This window comes from Salmo trutta, chromosome 36 (assembly GCF_901001165.1).
Source record: "Salmo trutta chromosome 36, fSalTru1.1, whole genome shotgun sequence".
NCBI lineage: Eukaryota > Metazoa > Chordata > Actinopteri > Salmoniformes > Salmonidae > Salmo > Salmo trutta.
In genome coordinates this window covers 13,820,696-13,834,321 of record NC_042992.1, presented here as the reverse complement: position 1 = coordinate 13,834,321, position 13,626 = coordinate 13,820,696, and the positions used below count along the sequence as shown (strand labels likewise).

General features: G+C 45.2%; 1 protein-coding gene across 1 annotated transcript in view; it reads left to right on the top strand.

Annotated features, from left to right (window-relative positions):
• The window catches only part of LOC115175482 (raftlin), a 60,344-nt gene that overhangs the window by 228 nt on the left and 46,490 nt on the right, over positions 1-13,626 (top strand). The window lies entirely within an intron of this gene.

Below are 13,626 nucleotides of genomic sequence, written 5' to 3'. Positions count from 1 at the left end.
GATGAAACCAAGTATTCTCAGAATGTATTTGTTGTAGTGGCAACATCTCTCGGGCCTCAAATACAAAACATAATTATTGGGAGATGTTTTATGAGAGGTGTGTAGGCTCAACTGTGCAGCGTTAACTTTTTTGACGGCGGGGGAAGTAACACGGGCTCGTTTGATGGGCACAGCACCAGTTCAGGTCACAAGTTCAGGTCGCAACGGTTAACACCCAACAATTCTCTCCAATAGTCTACTTACGTTCTGCCAAAACCTGTTGCCTAAACGAGTCATGTCTCCTGTATGATGTTGATTGTGATGCCTGTGCCAGATACTATGTGGTTTGTATTCCAAGCAGAGACTACAGCCCAGATATTCGTGACAGAGAGTAAATTGTGTCAAGCGCAGCTGGAGAGATGGAGTGAGCGGGGGAAATGTGGAGAGAGTGATTCCGTGCGTAAGCGACCTGTCATGTATAATTTCCCGTTTGCTAAACTGCCATCATTATAATGCGCACCAAGCAGTTCGCCACATGCGGTGAGCGTGCAGGCGCAAAAAGGCAAACCCACAGCCGCACTCCATGTGTCACGCAAACTCGTGCAATTTGCCTTTGGCGTTTTCTTAAAGGCCCAATGCAGCCGTTTTTATCTCAATATCAAATATTTTCTGAGTAATAATTAAGTACCTTAATGTGATTATTTTTAATCAAAATGGTCAACCAGAAATAAAAATAGCGTCTTATCAAATATCAATTTCTCAAGCAAGAATTTGCTTGGACTGTCTGGCAGTGGTCTGAGTAAGGAGGGGAAAACTCGCTGTTTTGGCAGAGGTATGTAACTCTCTTATTGGTCTATTAACTAATTTACCGCCAGGTGACGTCACCAAACAGCCTGAAATTTCAGGGATGGCATTTTAGCCTGTCGTTTCAAACAGCTCTTACACTAAAATGGCATTATCATAATTTTCAGAATGTCACACTATTATTCCAACCTCATAGTGTGGAAATATATATAAAATACGTTTGACTGCAATGGGCCTTTTAAGGTTTTTAAATCATCACAAATGAAACGTTTTTAAAAATTCATAGGACTTGGTGTTACACAGTACTTCTGGTCCAAATCATTGAAAGTAGGCTAGGCTACACATTGAAATGAATTGGATGACATTGTTTGCAGGCAATGCATGAATGTCAAAGAAGGTTTTTCCTCTTAAGTGCAAAATCGTATTCATTATATAGCCTACACCCGTTTAGGTTAATTTTATTTCTTCAGGGATCATGCCTCCCTTTGAGCGATTTGACACTCTCCTACACACTCTCTTTCTCTTTTCATCCTCTCCCTTGCATCTCCTTCTATATTTAGTGTCTTCTCATCTGTGTGCCTATCCCGCACTCGCTCTCAGCGGCAGATGAATGGCGCTTCTCCGCACCCTCGCGTTTCCCAGAAGATTGCGGAGAGAGGAGCGTTGGCACAGCACAGACGGATTATCCTCGCGTGTAATCCGTGTTTGGTTGCGCTGTCATTTAAAAACACTCTGTTAGGAGAGCAGCTCTAATGAGATGCCCCCCTACCTTCGTCTCTCTATCTGTTCTCTCTCTTTCCTCATTCCTCCTTGCTTTGATGCTCATTTAATGCTAGAGTTTAGTGTTTGTTTGTCTGTCAGCCTGCCTGCCTGTGTGTATGTGTGTGCGTGCATTGGTGGATTTAGTGATTTGGAGGCCCCAGGCAGAGGCCAGTACTATAAATGGTTTTATAATAAAGATGTATTTTAACTGTAAAAATGCAATACAGTGGCAGGTAGCCAGCAGTTACAGTAAGAACATTGGGCCAGTAACCGAAAGGTTGCTGGTTTGAATCCCTGAGTAAGAGAGTCTGCAAAATTACTAGAATGTAAAAATGTATTACCTTTTAATGTGCCATGAACACAACCATTCATGTTTTCATCTGATTGTCAAACAAATCACTTCAAAAAGTAGGTTACCTTTGCGGGTTCATCCCCAAATAAATAATTCTATTCCAAAACCATTTTACCGGAGAGAAAGCATCCGAGCGAGCGAAACAGCGCCCCTCTGTCTTACTATATGTAGCCCATGTATCTGATGCTGTCTGGCCAAAAAGATTATGACATGGGCCTTGACGACAATGGCAGTATTATCAGCAGTACAGTACCTATCTTTTTGTGAAAGAAATGCATTAACTTTGGTAATTTTTAATTTTTATTTTCTCTGCTCTGAACACGCCTCATTGCTGCAGCTTAATTTCAGTGAAAGTCACGTTTTCAATCATATCACGTGAAACAAAGCACAGGAACTCTGTCGGGGTAGAGTGGAGCATGGGGGGTCCTCAAACTGTGAAATTATATTGAAATTATATATGCCCTGCTCTTGAGGACCCTTGATGATGTGAGGCCTGAGAAAATTGCCTCTTCTGCCTAATGGTAAGTCTGCCAGTGTGTGTGTGTGCTCGCTCCTTGAAATGATGACACTTCAACAAAAAGACCCCAGCGCAAAGCTCCTAAAACCCCAGTCCTCTTCCAGCTCCTAAGGACTCTTTTTAGTGGTGGTTTAGATGCCTCACCCCTCAACCTTGTGATAGGAGGATGATGATGATGATGATGCTAAAGGGTAACTTATCCCCACAGGTAGCGCTGAGCAGTTATTAGGGACCACAGTGCATCATCATCATCATACAAGCCCAACTCTTCAAACCACACGCAGGAAGAACCAGGTAAAAGCTTGAACATTAGAACCAGGTAAATGTTTGGAACAGAACAGAAGAACCAGTTAACAGCTTGGAACAGGACAGTAGAACCAGTTAAAAGCTTGGAACAGGACAGTAGAACCAGTTAACAGCTTGGAACAGAAGAGTAGAACAAGTTAAAAGCTTGGAACAGAACAGTAGAACCAGTTAAATGCTTAAAACAGTAGAACCAGTTAAAGCTTGAACAGGACAGTAGAATCAGTTAAAGCTTGGAACAGAACAGTAGAACCAGTTAAAAGCTTGGAACAGGACAGTAGAACCAGTTAAAAGCTTGGAACAGGACAGTAGAACCAGTTAACCGCTTGAACAGAACAGTAGAACCAGTTAAAAGCTTGGAACAGGACAGTAGAACCAGTTAACCGCTTGAACAGAACAGTAGAACCAGTTAAAAGCTTGGAACAGGACAGTAGAACCAGTTAAAAGCTTGGAACAGGACAGTAGAACCAGTTAAAAGCTTCAACAGTAGAACCAGTTAAAAGCTTCAACAGTAGAACCAGTTAAAAGCTTGGAACAGAACAGTAGAACCAGTTAAACGCTTCAACAGTAGAACCAGTTAAACGCTGGAACAGGACAGTAGAACCAGTTAAAAGCTTCAACAGTAGAACCAGTTAAACGCTTCAACAGTAGAACCAGTTAAACGCTTCAACAGTAGAACCAGTTAAACGCTTCAACAGTAGAACCAGTTAAAAGCTTCAACAGTAGAACCAGTTAAAAGCTTCAACAGTAGAACCAGTTAAAAGCTTGGAACAGGACAGTAGAACCAGTTAAAAGCATGGAACAGAACAGTAGAACCAGTTAAAAGCTTCAACAGTAGAACCAGTTAAAGGCCCAGTGCAGTCAAAAAACATTTTATATATATTTCCACACTGAGCTTGGAATAATATTGTGAAAGTTAAGATAATGTCATTTTAGTATAAGAGCTGTTTGAAAAGTTCACATGAGTTTTGGCCTGCCTGGTGACATCACCATGTGGTGTAAGTTAATAGACCAATAACAAAGAGTTTCAAACCTCTCTGCCAATAATAGCTTGTTTTTAGGTCACAGATCCCTCCCGTTAGGCTCATCCAATTAGGCCCCTCACTCATCCAATTAGGCTCCTCACTCAACCAATTAGGCTCCTCACTCAGACCACTCCCAGACAGTCTTAGCAAAATTGTTGCTTGAGAAATTGCTGTTTGCTAAAAAGTTATTTTTTTGTACATTTTTAAGTGAAAAAAATAACAACTGTAAGGAACTTAATTGTTACCCAGAAATGATTTGATATTGAGATAAAAATGACTGCACTGGGCCTTTAAAAGCTTCAGCAGTAGAACCAATTAAAAGTGTGTCTCCTCCTGTCCTACTTTAACCTTCATGTTTTCCCTGTGTGCTAGCTAGCATACAAACAGTGTGCTTACAGGCCGAGGGCACAGAGTACAGTGTGGCTGTAGTTTATCTGTGTCTTCTAATAACGGAAGCAGTCTCTTACAGGATTGGTGGAGAATGTGGTTGGACTACTTTATGGGAAAAGCATCTTCTGCTGTTAGAGCAATAGGAGATGTGAACCGGAGGGAGGGAGTGGGTGAGGAAGGGAGTGGTGGAGGAAGGGAGGGAGTAGGGGAGGAAGGGAGGCAGGAAGGAAGGGAATGTCTAAGTTGATGAGGGCTACTGTATGAGAGACACAAGGACACAGAGGGGAAATGTAAGGAGAGGAACATGGTAAGGAAAAGGACTGAGGAGGGGGAATGTAGGGACGGGATGGAGGGAATAGATGGTGAATGTAGGGACAGGACAGAGGGAATAGATGGTGAATGTAGGGACAGGATGGAGGGAACAGATGGTGAATGTAGGGACGGGATGGAGGGAATAGATGGTGAATGTAGGGAGAGGATGGAGGGAATAGATGGTGAATGTAGGGACAGGATAGAGGGAATAGATGGTGAATGTAGGGACAGGATAGAGGGAATAGATGGTGAATGTAGGGACAGGATAGAGGGAATAGATGGTGAATGTAGGGACAGGATAGAGGGAATAGATGGTGAATGTAGGGACAGGATAGAGGGAATAGATGGTGAATGTAGGGACGGGATGGAGGGAATAGATGGTGAATGTAGGGACAGGATGGAGGGAATAGATGGTGAATGTAGGGACAGGATGGAGGGAATAGATGGTGAATGTAGGGACGGGATGGAGGGAATAGATGGTGAATGTAGGGACAGGATGGAGGGAATAGATGGTGAATGTAGGGACAGGATGGAGGGAATAGATGGTGAATGTAGGGACAGGATGGAGGGAATAGATGGTGAATGTAGGGACAGGATGGAGGGAATAGATGGTGAATGTAGGGACAGGATGGAGGGAATAGATGGTGAATGTAGGGACGGGATGGAGGGAATAGATGGTGAATGTAGGGACAGGATGGAGGGAATAGATGGTGAATGTAGGGACGGGATGGAGGGAATAGATGGTGGATGTAGGGATGGGATCAAATCACATTTATTTATGTAGCCCTTCTTAGATCAGCTGATATCTCAAAGTGCTGTACAGAAACCCAGCCTAAAACCCCAAACAGCAAGCAATGCAGGTGTAGAAGGACGGTGGCTAGGAAGAACTCCTTAGAAATTCCAAAACCTAGGAAGAAACCTAGAGAGGAACCAGGCTATGAGGGGTTGCCAGTCCTCTTCTAGCTGTGCCGGGTGGAGATTCTAACAGAACATGGCCAAGATGTTAAAATGTTCATAGATGACCAGCAGCGTCAAATAATAATAATAATAATAATAATAATAATCACAGTAGTTGTTGAGGGTGCAACAGGTCAGCACCTCAGGAGTAAATGTCAGTTGGCTTTTCATAGCCGATCATTGAGAGTATCTATACTGCTCCTGCTGTCTCTAGAGAGTTGAAAACAGCAGGTCTGGGACAGGTAGCACGTCCGGTGAACAGGTCAGTGTTCCATAGCCGCAGGCAAAACAGTTGAAACTGGAGCAGCAGCACGTCCAGGTGGACTGGGGACAGCAAGGAGTCATCATGCCAGGTAGTCCTGAGGCATGGTCCTAGGGCTCAGGTCCTCCGAGAGAGAGAAAGAACGGGAGAATTAGAGAGAGCATACTTAAATTCACACAGGACACCGGATAAGACAGGAGAAATACTCCAGAAATAACAGACTGACCCTAGCCCCCTGACACATAAACTACTGCAGCATAAATACTGGAGGCTGAGACAGGAGGAGTCAGGAGACACTGTGGCCCTATCCGATGATACCCCCGGACAGGGCCAAACAGACAGGATATAACCCCACCCACTTTGCCAAAACACAGCCCCCACACCACTAGAGGGATATTTTCAACCACCAACTTACCATCCTGAGACAAGGCCGAGTATAGCCCACAAAGATCTCCGCCACGGCATAACCCAAGGGTGGGCGCCAACCCAGACAGGAAGACCACGTCAGAGACTCAACCCACTCGAGTGACGCACCCCTCCTAGGGACGGCATGGAAGAGCACCAGTAAGCCAGTGACTCAGCCCCTGTAATAGGGTTAGAGGCAGAGAATCTCAGTGGAGAGAGGGGAACCGGCCAGGCAGAAACATCAAGGGCGGTTCGTTGCTCCAGTGCCTTTCCGTTCACCTTCACACTCCTGGGCCAGACTACACTCAATCATAGGACCTACTGAAGAGATGAGTCTTCAATAAGGACTTAAAGGTTGAGACCGAGTCTGCGTCTCTCACATGGGTAGGCAGACCATTCCATAAAAATTGAGCTCTATAGGAGAAAGCCCTGCCTCCAGCTGTTTGTTTAGAAATTCTAGGGACAATTAGGAGGCCTGCGTCTTGTGACTGTAGTGTACGTGTAGGTATGTACGGCAGGACCAAATCAGAAAGATAGGTAGGAGCAAGCCCATGTAATGCTTTGTAGGTCAACAGTAAAACCTTGAAATCAGCCCTTGCCTTAACAGGAAGCCAGTGTAGGGAGGCTAGCACTGGACTAATTTGATAAAAATTTTGGGTTCTAGTCAGGATTCTAGCAGCCGTATTTAGCACTAACTGAAGTTTATTTAGTGCTTTATCCGGGTAGCCGGAAAGTAGAGCATTGCAGTAGTCTAACCTAGAAGTAACAACAGCATGGATTAATTTTTCTGCATCATTTTTGGACAGAAAATTTCAGATTTTTGCAATGTTACGTAGATGGAAAATCAGCTGTCCTTGAAACAATCTTGATATGTTCGTCAAAAGAGAGATCAGGTTCCAGAGTAACGCCGAGGTCCTTCACAGTTTTATTTGAGACGACTGTACAACCATCAAGATTAATTGTCAGATTCAACATAAGATCTTTTTGTTTCTTGGGACCTAGAACAAGCATCTCTGTTTTGTCTGAGGGAATAGATGGTGAATGTAGGGACAGGATGGAGGGAATAAATGGTGAATGTAGGGACGGGATGGAGGGAATAGATGGTGAATGTAGGGACAGGATGGAGGGAATAGATGGTGAATGTAGGGATGAAGGGAACAGATGGTGAATGTAGGGACAGGATGGAGGGAATAGATGGTGAATGTAGAGACAGGATAGAGGGAATAAATGGTGAATGTAGGGACGGGATGGAGGGAATAGATGGTGAATGTAGGGATAGGATGGTGAATGCAGGGACAGGATGGAGGGAATAGATGGTGAATGTAGGGACAGGATGGTGAATGCAGGGACAGGATGGAGGGAATAGATGGTGAATGTAGGGAGAGGATGGAGGGAATAGATGGTGAATGTAAGGACAGGATGGAGGGAATAGATGGTGAATGTAGGGACAGGATGGAGGGAATAGATGGTGAATGTAGGGACAGGATGGAGGGAATAGATGGTGAATGTAGGGACAGGATGGAGGGAATAGATGGTGAATGTAGGGACAGGATAGAGGGAATAGATGGTGAATGTAGGGACAGGATGGAGGGAATAGATGGTGAATGTAGGGACAGGATAGAGGGAATAGATGGTGAATGTAGGGATGGAGGGAATAGATGGGGAATGTAGGGACAGGATGGAGGGAATAGATGGTGAATGTAGGGACGGGATGGAGGGAATAGATGGTGAATGTAGGGACAGGATGAAGGGAATAGATGGTGAATGTAGGGACAGGATGAAGGGAATAGATGGTGGATGTAGGGATGGAGGGAATAGATGGTGAATGTAGGGACAGGATAGAGGGAATAGATGGTGAATGTAGGGACAGGATAGAGGGAATAGATGGTGAATGTAGGGACGGGATGGAGGGAATAGATGGTGAATGTAGGGACAGGATGAAGGGAATAGATGGTGGATGTAGGGATGGAGGGAATAGATGGTGAATGTAGGGACAGGATAGAGGGAATAGATGGTGAATGTAGGGACAGGATAGAGGGAATAGATGGTGATGGTAGGGACAGGATGGAGGGCATAGATGGTGAATGTAGGGACAGGATGGAGGGAATAGATGGTGAATGTAGGGACAGGATGGAGGGAATAGATGGTGAATGTAGGGACAGGATGGAGGGAATAGATGGTGATGGTAGGGACAGGTTGGAGGGCATAGATGGTGAATGTAGGGACAGGATAGAGGGAATAGATGGTGAATGTAGGGATGGAGGGAATAGATGGTGAATGTAGGGACAGGATGGAGGGAATAGATGGTGAATGTAGGGACAGGATGGAGGGAATAGATGGTGATGGTAGGGACAGGATGGAGGGCATAGATGGTGAATGTAGGGACGGGATGGAGGGAATAGATGGTGAATGTAGGGACGGGATGGAGGGAATAGATGGTGAATGTAGGGATGGAGGGAATAGATGGTGAATGTAGGGATGGAGGGAATAGATGGGGAATGTAGGGATGGAGGGAATAGATGGTGAATGTAGGGACAGGATGGAGGGAATAGATGGTGAATGTAGGGACAGGAGGGAGGGAATAGATGGTGAATGTAGGGATGGAGGGAATAGATGGTGAATGTAGGGACGGGATGGAGGGAATAGATGGTGAATGTAGGGACAGGATGGAGGGAATAGATGGTGAATGTAGGGACAGGATGGAGGGAATAGATGGTGAATGTAGGGACAGGATGGAGGGCATAGATGGTGAATGTAGGGATGGAGGAAATAGATGGTGAATGTAGGGACAGGATGGAGGGAATAGATGGTGAATGGAGGGAGAGGATGGAGGGAATAGATGGTGAATGTAGGGACAGGATAGAGGGAATAGATGGTGAATGTAGGGACAGGATGGAGGGAATAGATGGTGAATGGAGGGAATAGATGGTGAATGTAGGGACAGGATGGAGGGCATAGATGGTGAATGTAGGGATGGAGGAAATAGATGGTGAATGTAGGGACAGGATGGAGGGAATAGATGGTGAATGGAGGGACAGGACGGAGGGAATAGATGGTGAATGGAGGGACAGGATGGAGGGAATAGATGGTGAATGTAGGGACAGGATGGAGGGAATAGATGGTGAATGTAAGGACAGGATGGTGAATGCAGGGACAGGATGGAGGGAATAGATGGTGAATGTAGGGACAGGATGGTGAATGCAGGGACAGGATGGAGGGAATAGATGGTGAATGTAGGGATGGAGGGAATAGATGGTGAATGTAGGGATGGTGGGAATAGATGGTGAATGTAGGGACAGGATGGAGGGAATAGATGGTGACTGTAGGGAGAGGATGGAGGGAATAGATGGTGAAGGTAGGGACAGGATGGAGGGAATAGATGGTGAAGGTAGGGACAGGATGGAGGGAATAGATGGTGAATGTAGGGACAGGATGGAGGGAATAGATGGTGAATGTAGGGACAGGATGGAGGGAATAGATGGTGAATGTAGGGACAGGATAGAGGGAATAGATGGTGAATGTAGGGATGGTGGGAATAGATGGTGAATGTAGGGACAGTATGGAGGGAATAGATGGTGAATGTAGGGACAGGATGGAGGGAATAGATGGTGAATGTAGGGACAGGATAGAGGGAATAGATGGTGAATGTAGGGACGGGATGGAGGGAATAGATGGTGAATGTAGGGATGGTGGGAATAGATGGTGAATGTAGGGACAGTATGGAGGGAATAGATGGTGAATGTAGGGACAGGATGGAGGGAATAGATGGTGAATGTAGGGACAGGATAGAGGGAATAGATGGTGAATGTAGGGACGGGATGGAGGGAATAGATGGTGAATGTAGGGACAGGATGGAGGGAATAGATGGTGAATGTAGGGATGGAGGGAATAGATGGTGAATGTAGGGACAGGATGGAGGGAATAGATGGTGAATGTAGGGACAGGATGGAGGGAATAGATGGTGAATGTAGGGACAGGATGGAGGGAATAGATGGTGAATGTAGGGACAGGATGGAGGGAATAGATGGTGAATGTAGGGACAGGACAGAGGGAATAGATGGTGAATGTAGGGACAGGATGGAGGGAATAGATGGTGAATGTAGGGACAGGATGGAGGGAATAGATGGTGGATGTAGGGATGGAGGGAATAGATGGTGAATGTAGGGACAGGACAGAGGGAATAAATGGTGAATGTAGGGACAGGATGGAGGGAATAGATGGTGAATGTAGGGACGGGGTTGAGGGAATAGATGGTAAATGTAAGAGGGAGGGAGATGGAAGTGATGGAGACTGACTAAAGTCAAACGGGAGGATGGAGAGAGGTGAGCGAAGGACAGGAAGGAAGGAAGACAGGCAGGGAATGAATGACAGCCAGTGCCTGTTCTGTGAAGGAGCCAGTTCCCATGGCAATACTTTGTCTCTTGTCTCTGTGCGATGATGCTCGTCGACTGGAGAGTCTGGTGGAGGCTAGGTCTGTCTGGAGGTTTCTCTCCTCTCCTCTCACTCTCTCCCTGCTATACTCACTCTTGTTTTTCTCTCTCACTCTGGTGAGAGACATTGAGAGGGGGAAGATGGAGAGAGAGAAGCAAGAGAGTATCTCTCACTCCATCTTCCCTCTCTCAATCTCTCTCTGTGTGTGCGCACGTGCGTGCGTGCGTGTGTGAATTTGCTCTCCAACTCATTACAGAACAGCCTGAAGATGAGTCTCCTCTTGTAGTTATTGAAAATGAAGGCATGTTCTCCATGAGTTTACCTAAATGAGTAAGGAGAGAAAACAATGAATAATGTGATTGCATCTAAAATGTTGTTGATTCATAGCTGTAAAGGTACAGTGCAGTATTTCCCTCGCTGCAGATGGATCTTTATTTAACCAGAAAGTGCTGATTTGAGATTTGAAATCTTTTTCAAGATCGTCCTGGCCAAGATAGGCAGCACCAAGTCATTACACAATTCCAGAGAGTTAACATGAAAAACTACAGGTAATCTAGTAAAAAAAAACATTTCATTCACAGGAGTACAACACAATCATAAAACAGCAAATTAAAAACATTGACAGGTCAAGGAATCAGCCTCAAAATCCTTCATCAATGATTTAAAAACACCAATCGGGACATGTTCTTCCAGTTTTAAAGTATTTTGTAAGTCGTTCCAAGCCGATGGCGCAGAGTACATAAAAACCCTTCTACCAAATTCAGTTCGAACAGTTAGCAAATACAGGACTAGTAGAGAAAATCTATTTTTTATTCTGATTTCTCAGGGGTTGCTGCAGCACCCCTATTTCCCATGACTATGCGTTCATTAGAAGTTTTTAACTTTTAGGCAAGCATGTTACTCTCTGCTGCACAAACACACTTCATCACCAGCAGTGAGTTAGGCTATATGTTGTAAATCTGTGACTCTATGCAGTCTGTTTTGCTGTTAGTTCAGTTAATGTCTGTGTCTGAGCTGCTGTGAGCCTAAAGGGACTTTGTGTCATTATACACTCTGCTCACACACACACCCTGCCTGGCTGAGGTTGGTCCACATTCACACACACACCTTTCCGTATCGGCTCAGTGTGACTTTAACCCCCCACACACACACTGTGGTCTCCGTGCGGCTCTAACCAGCCATGTCTGGCAGGGATATTAACGTAACCGCAGAGACGGTCTGAGCGTAGCGACGCTGTCACAACGGATTAGCCTGACGATGCTCCGCTCCACCCAACTGACTTCTGGAGCCTCCGTTCCTCTCTTCTTCTTCTCCTCTTCCTATCTTCTCTCCTGTTTTCTCGCTCATATCCCCTTTCCTCTCTAAATCCTCATCTACTCCGCTCCTCTCTTCTCCTCCGTTCCTCTCCTCTGCCTTTCCCCTTCTTTCTCTGCTTTCCTCTTTTCCTTAACTGTCATCCATAGTTCCTATTGGTTAGAGTGTTGGGCCAGTAACCAAAAGGTTGCGAGATTGAATCCCTGAGCTGACAAGGTAAAAATCTGTCGTTCTGCCCCTGAACAAGGCAGTTAACCCACTGTTCCCGTGCGCCGAAGACGTGATGTCAGTTATGGCAGCACCCCGCACCTCTCTGATTCAGAGGGGTTGGGTTAAATACAGAAGACACATTTCAGTTGAATACATTCAGTTGTACAACTGAATAGGTATCCCCCTTTCCCTTAACTGTCATCCCTAGTTCCATAACTGTCATCCCTAGTTCCATAACTGTCATCCCTAGTTCCATAACTGTCATCCCTAGTTCCATAACTGTCATCCCTAGTTCCATAACTGTCATCCCTAGTTCCATAACTGTCATCCCTAGTTCCATAACTGTCATCCCTAGTTCCATAACTGTCATCCCTAGTTCCATAACTGTCATCCCTAGTCCCTTAGTTCTGTTTGCTTCTTTTCTCCTCTATGGTTCTATAATGTGCTCTACACTTTGACCCTTTATCAGTATGTCTTCTCCTTAGCTTCCCTCCTCTCCTCCTCCCCTCCTTTCCTTCTCTCGTCTCCTCCAGTCCTAATGTTGTCATGGTCAACAGGGCAAGAAATCAGTCTCTCATTTCTGCTTTAATTCATTCTGATCAAACATGTCGCTCCCAATCGCCCAGATTTGATTACCGGATGGCCGTATCCGAGGCGGCCAGGCATGTAATGGTTGACACATTCATATTCCTGTATTATTGGTGTGTGTGCATGGTTGTGTATTTATTTATTTCACCTTTATTTAACCATGTAGGCAAGTTGAGAACCAGTTCTCATTTACAATTGCGACCTGGCCAAGATAAAGGAAAACAGTTCGACACATACAACAACACAGAGTTACACATGGAGTAAAACAAACATACAGTCAATAATACAGTAGAAAAATAAGTCTATATACAATGTGAGCAAATGAGGTGAGATAAGGGAGGTAAAGGCAAAAAAGGCCATGGTGGCAAAGTAAATACAATATAGCAAGTAAAACACTGGAATGGTAGATTTGCAGTGGAAGAAAGTGCAAAGTAGAAATAGAAATAATGGCGTGCAAAGGAGCAAAATAAATAAATACAGTAGGGGAAGCGGTAGTTGTTTGGGCTAAATTATAGCTGGGCTATGTACAGGTGCAGTGATCTGTGAGCCGCTCTGACAGCTGGTAACTTAAAGCTAGTGAGGGAGCTAAGTGTTTCCAGTTTCAGAGATTTTTGTAGTTCGTTCCAGTCATTGGCAGCAGAGAACTGGAAGGAGAGACGGCCAAAGGAGGAATTGGCTTTGGGGGTGACCATTGAGATATACCTACTGGAGCGTGTGCTACAGGTGGGTGCTGCTATGGTGACCAGTGAGCGGAGATAAGGAGGGACTTTACCTAGCAGGGTCTTGTAGATGACCTGGAGCCAGTGGGTTTGACGACGAGTATGAAGCAAGGGCCAGCCAACGAGAGCGTACAGGTCGCAGTGGTGGGTAGTATATGGGGCTTTGGTGACAAAACGGATGGCACTGTGATAGACTGCATCCAGTTTATTGAGTAGGGTATTGGAGGCTATTTTGTAAATGACATCGCCGAAGTCGAGGATCGGTAGTATGGTCAGTTTTACGAGAGTATGTTTGG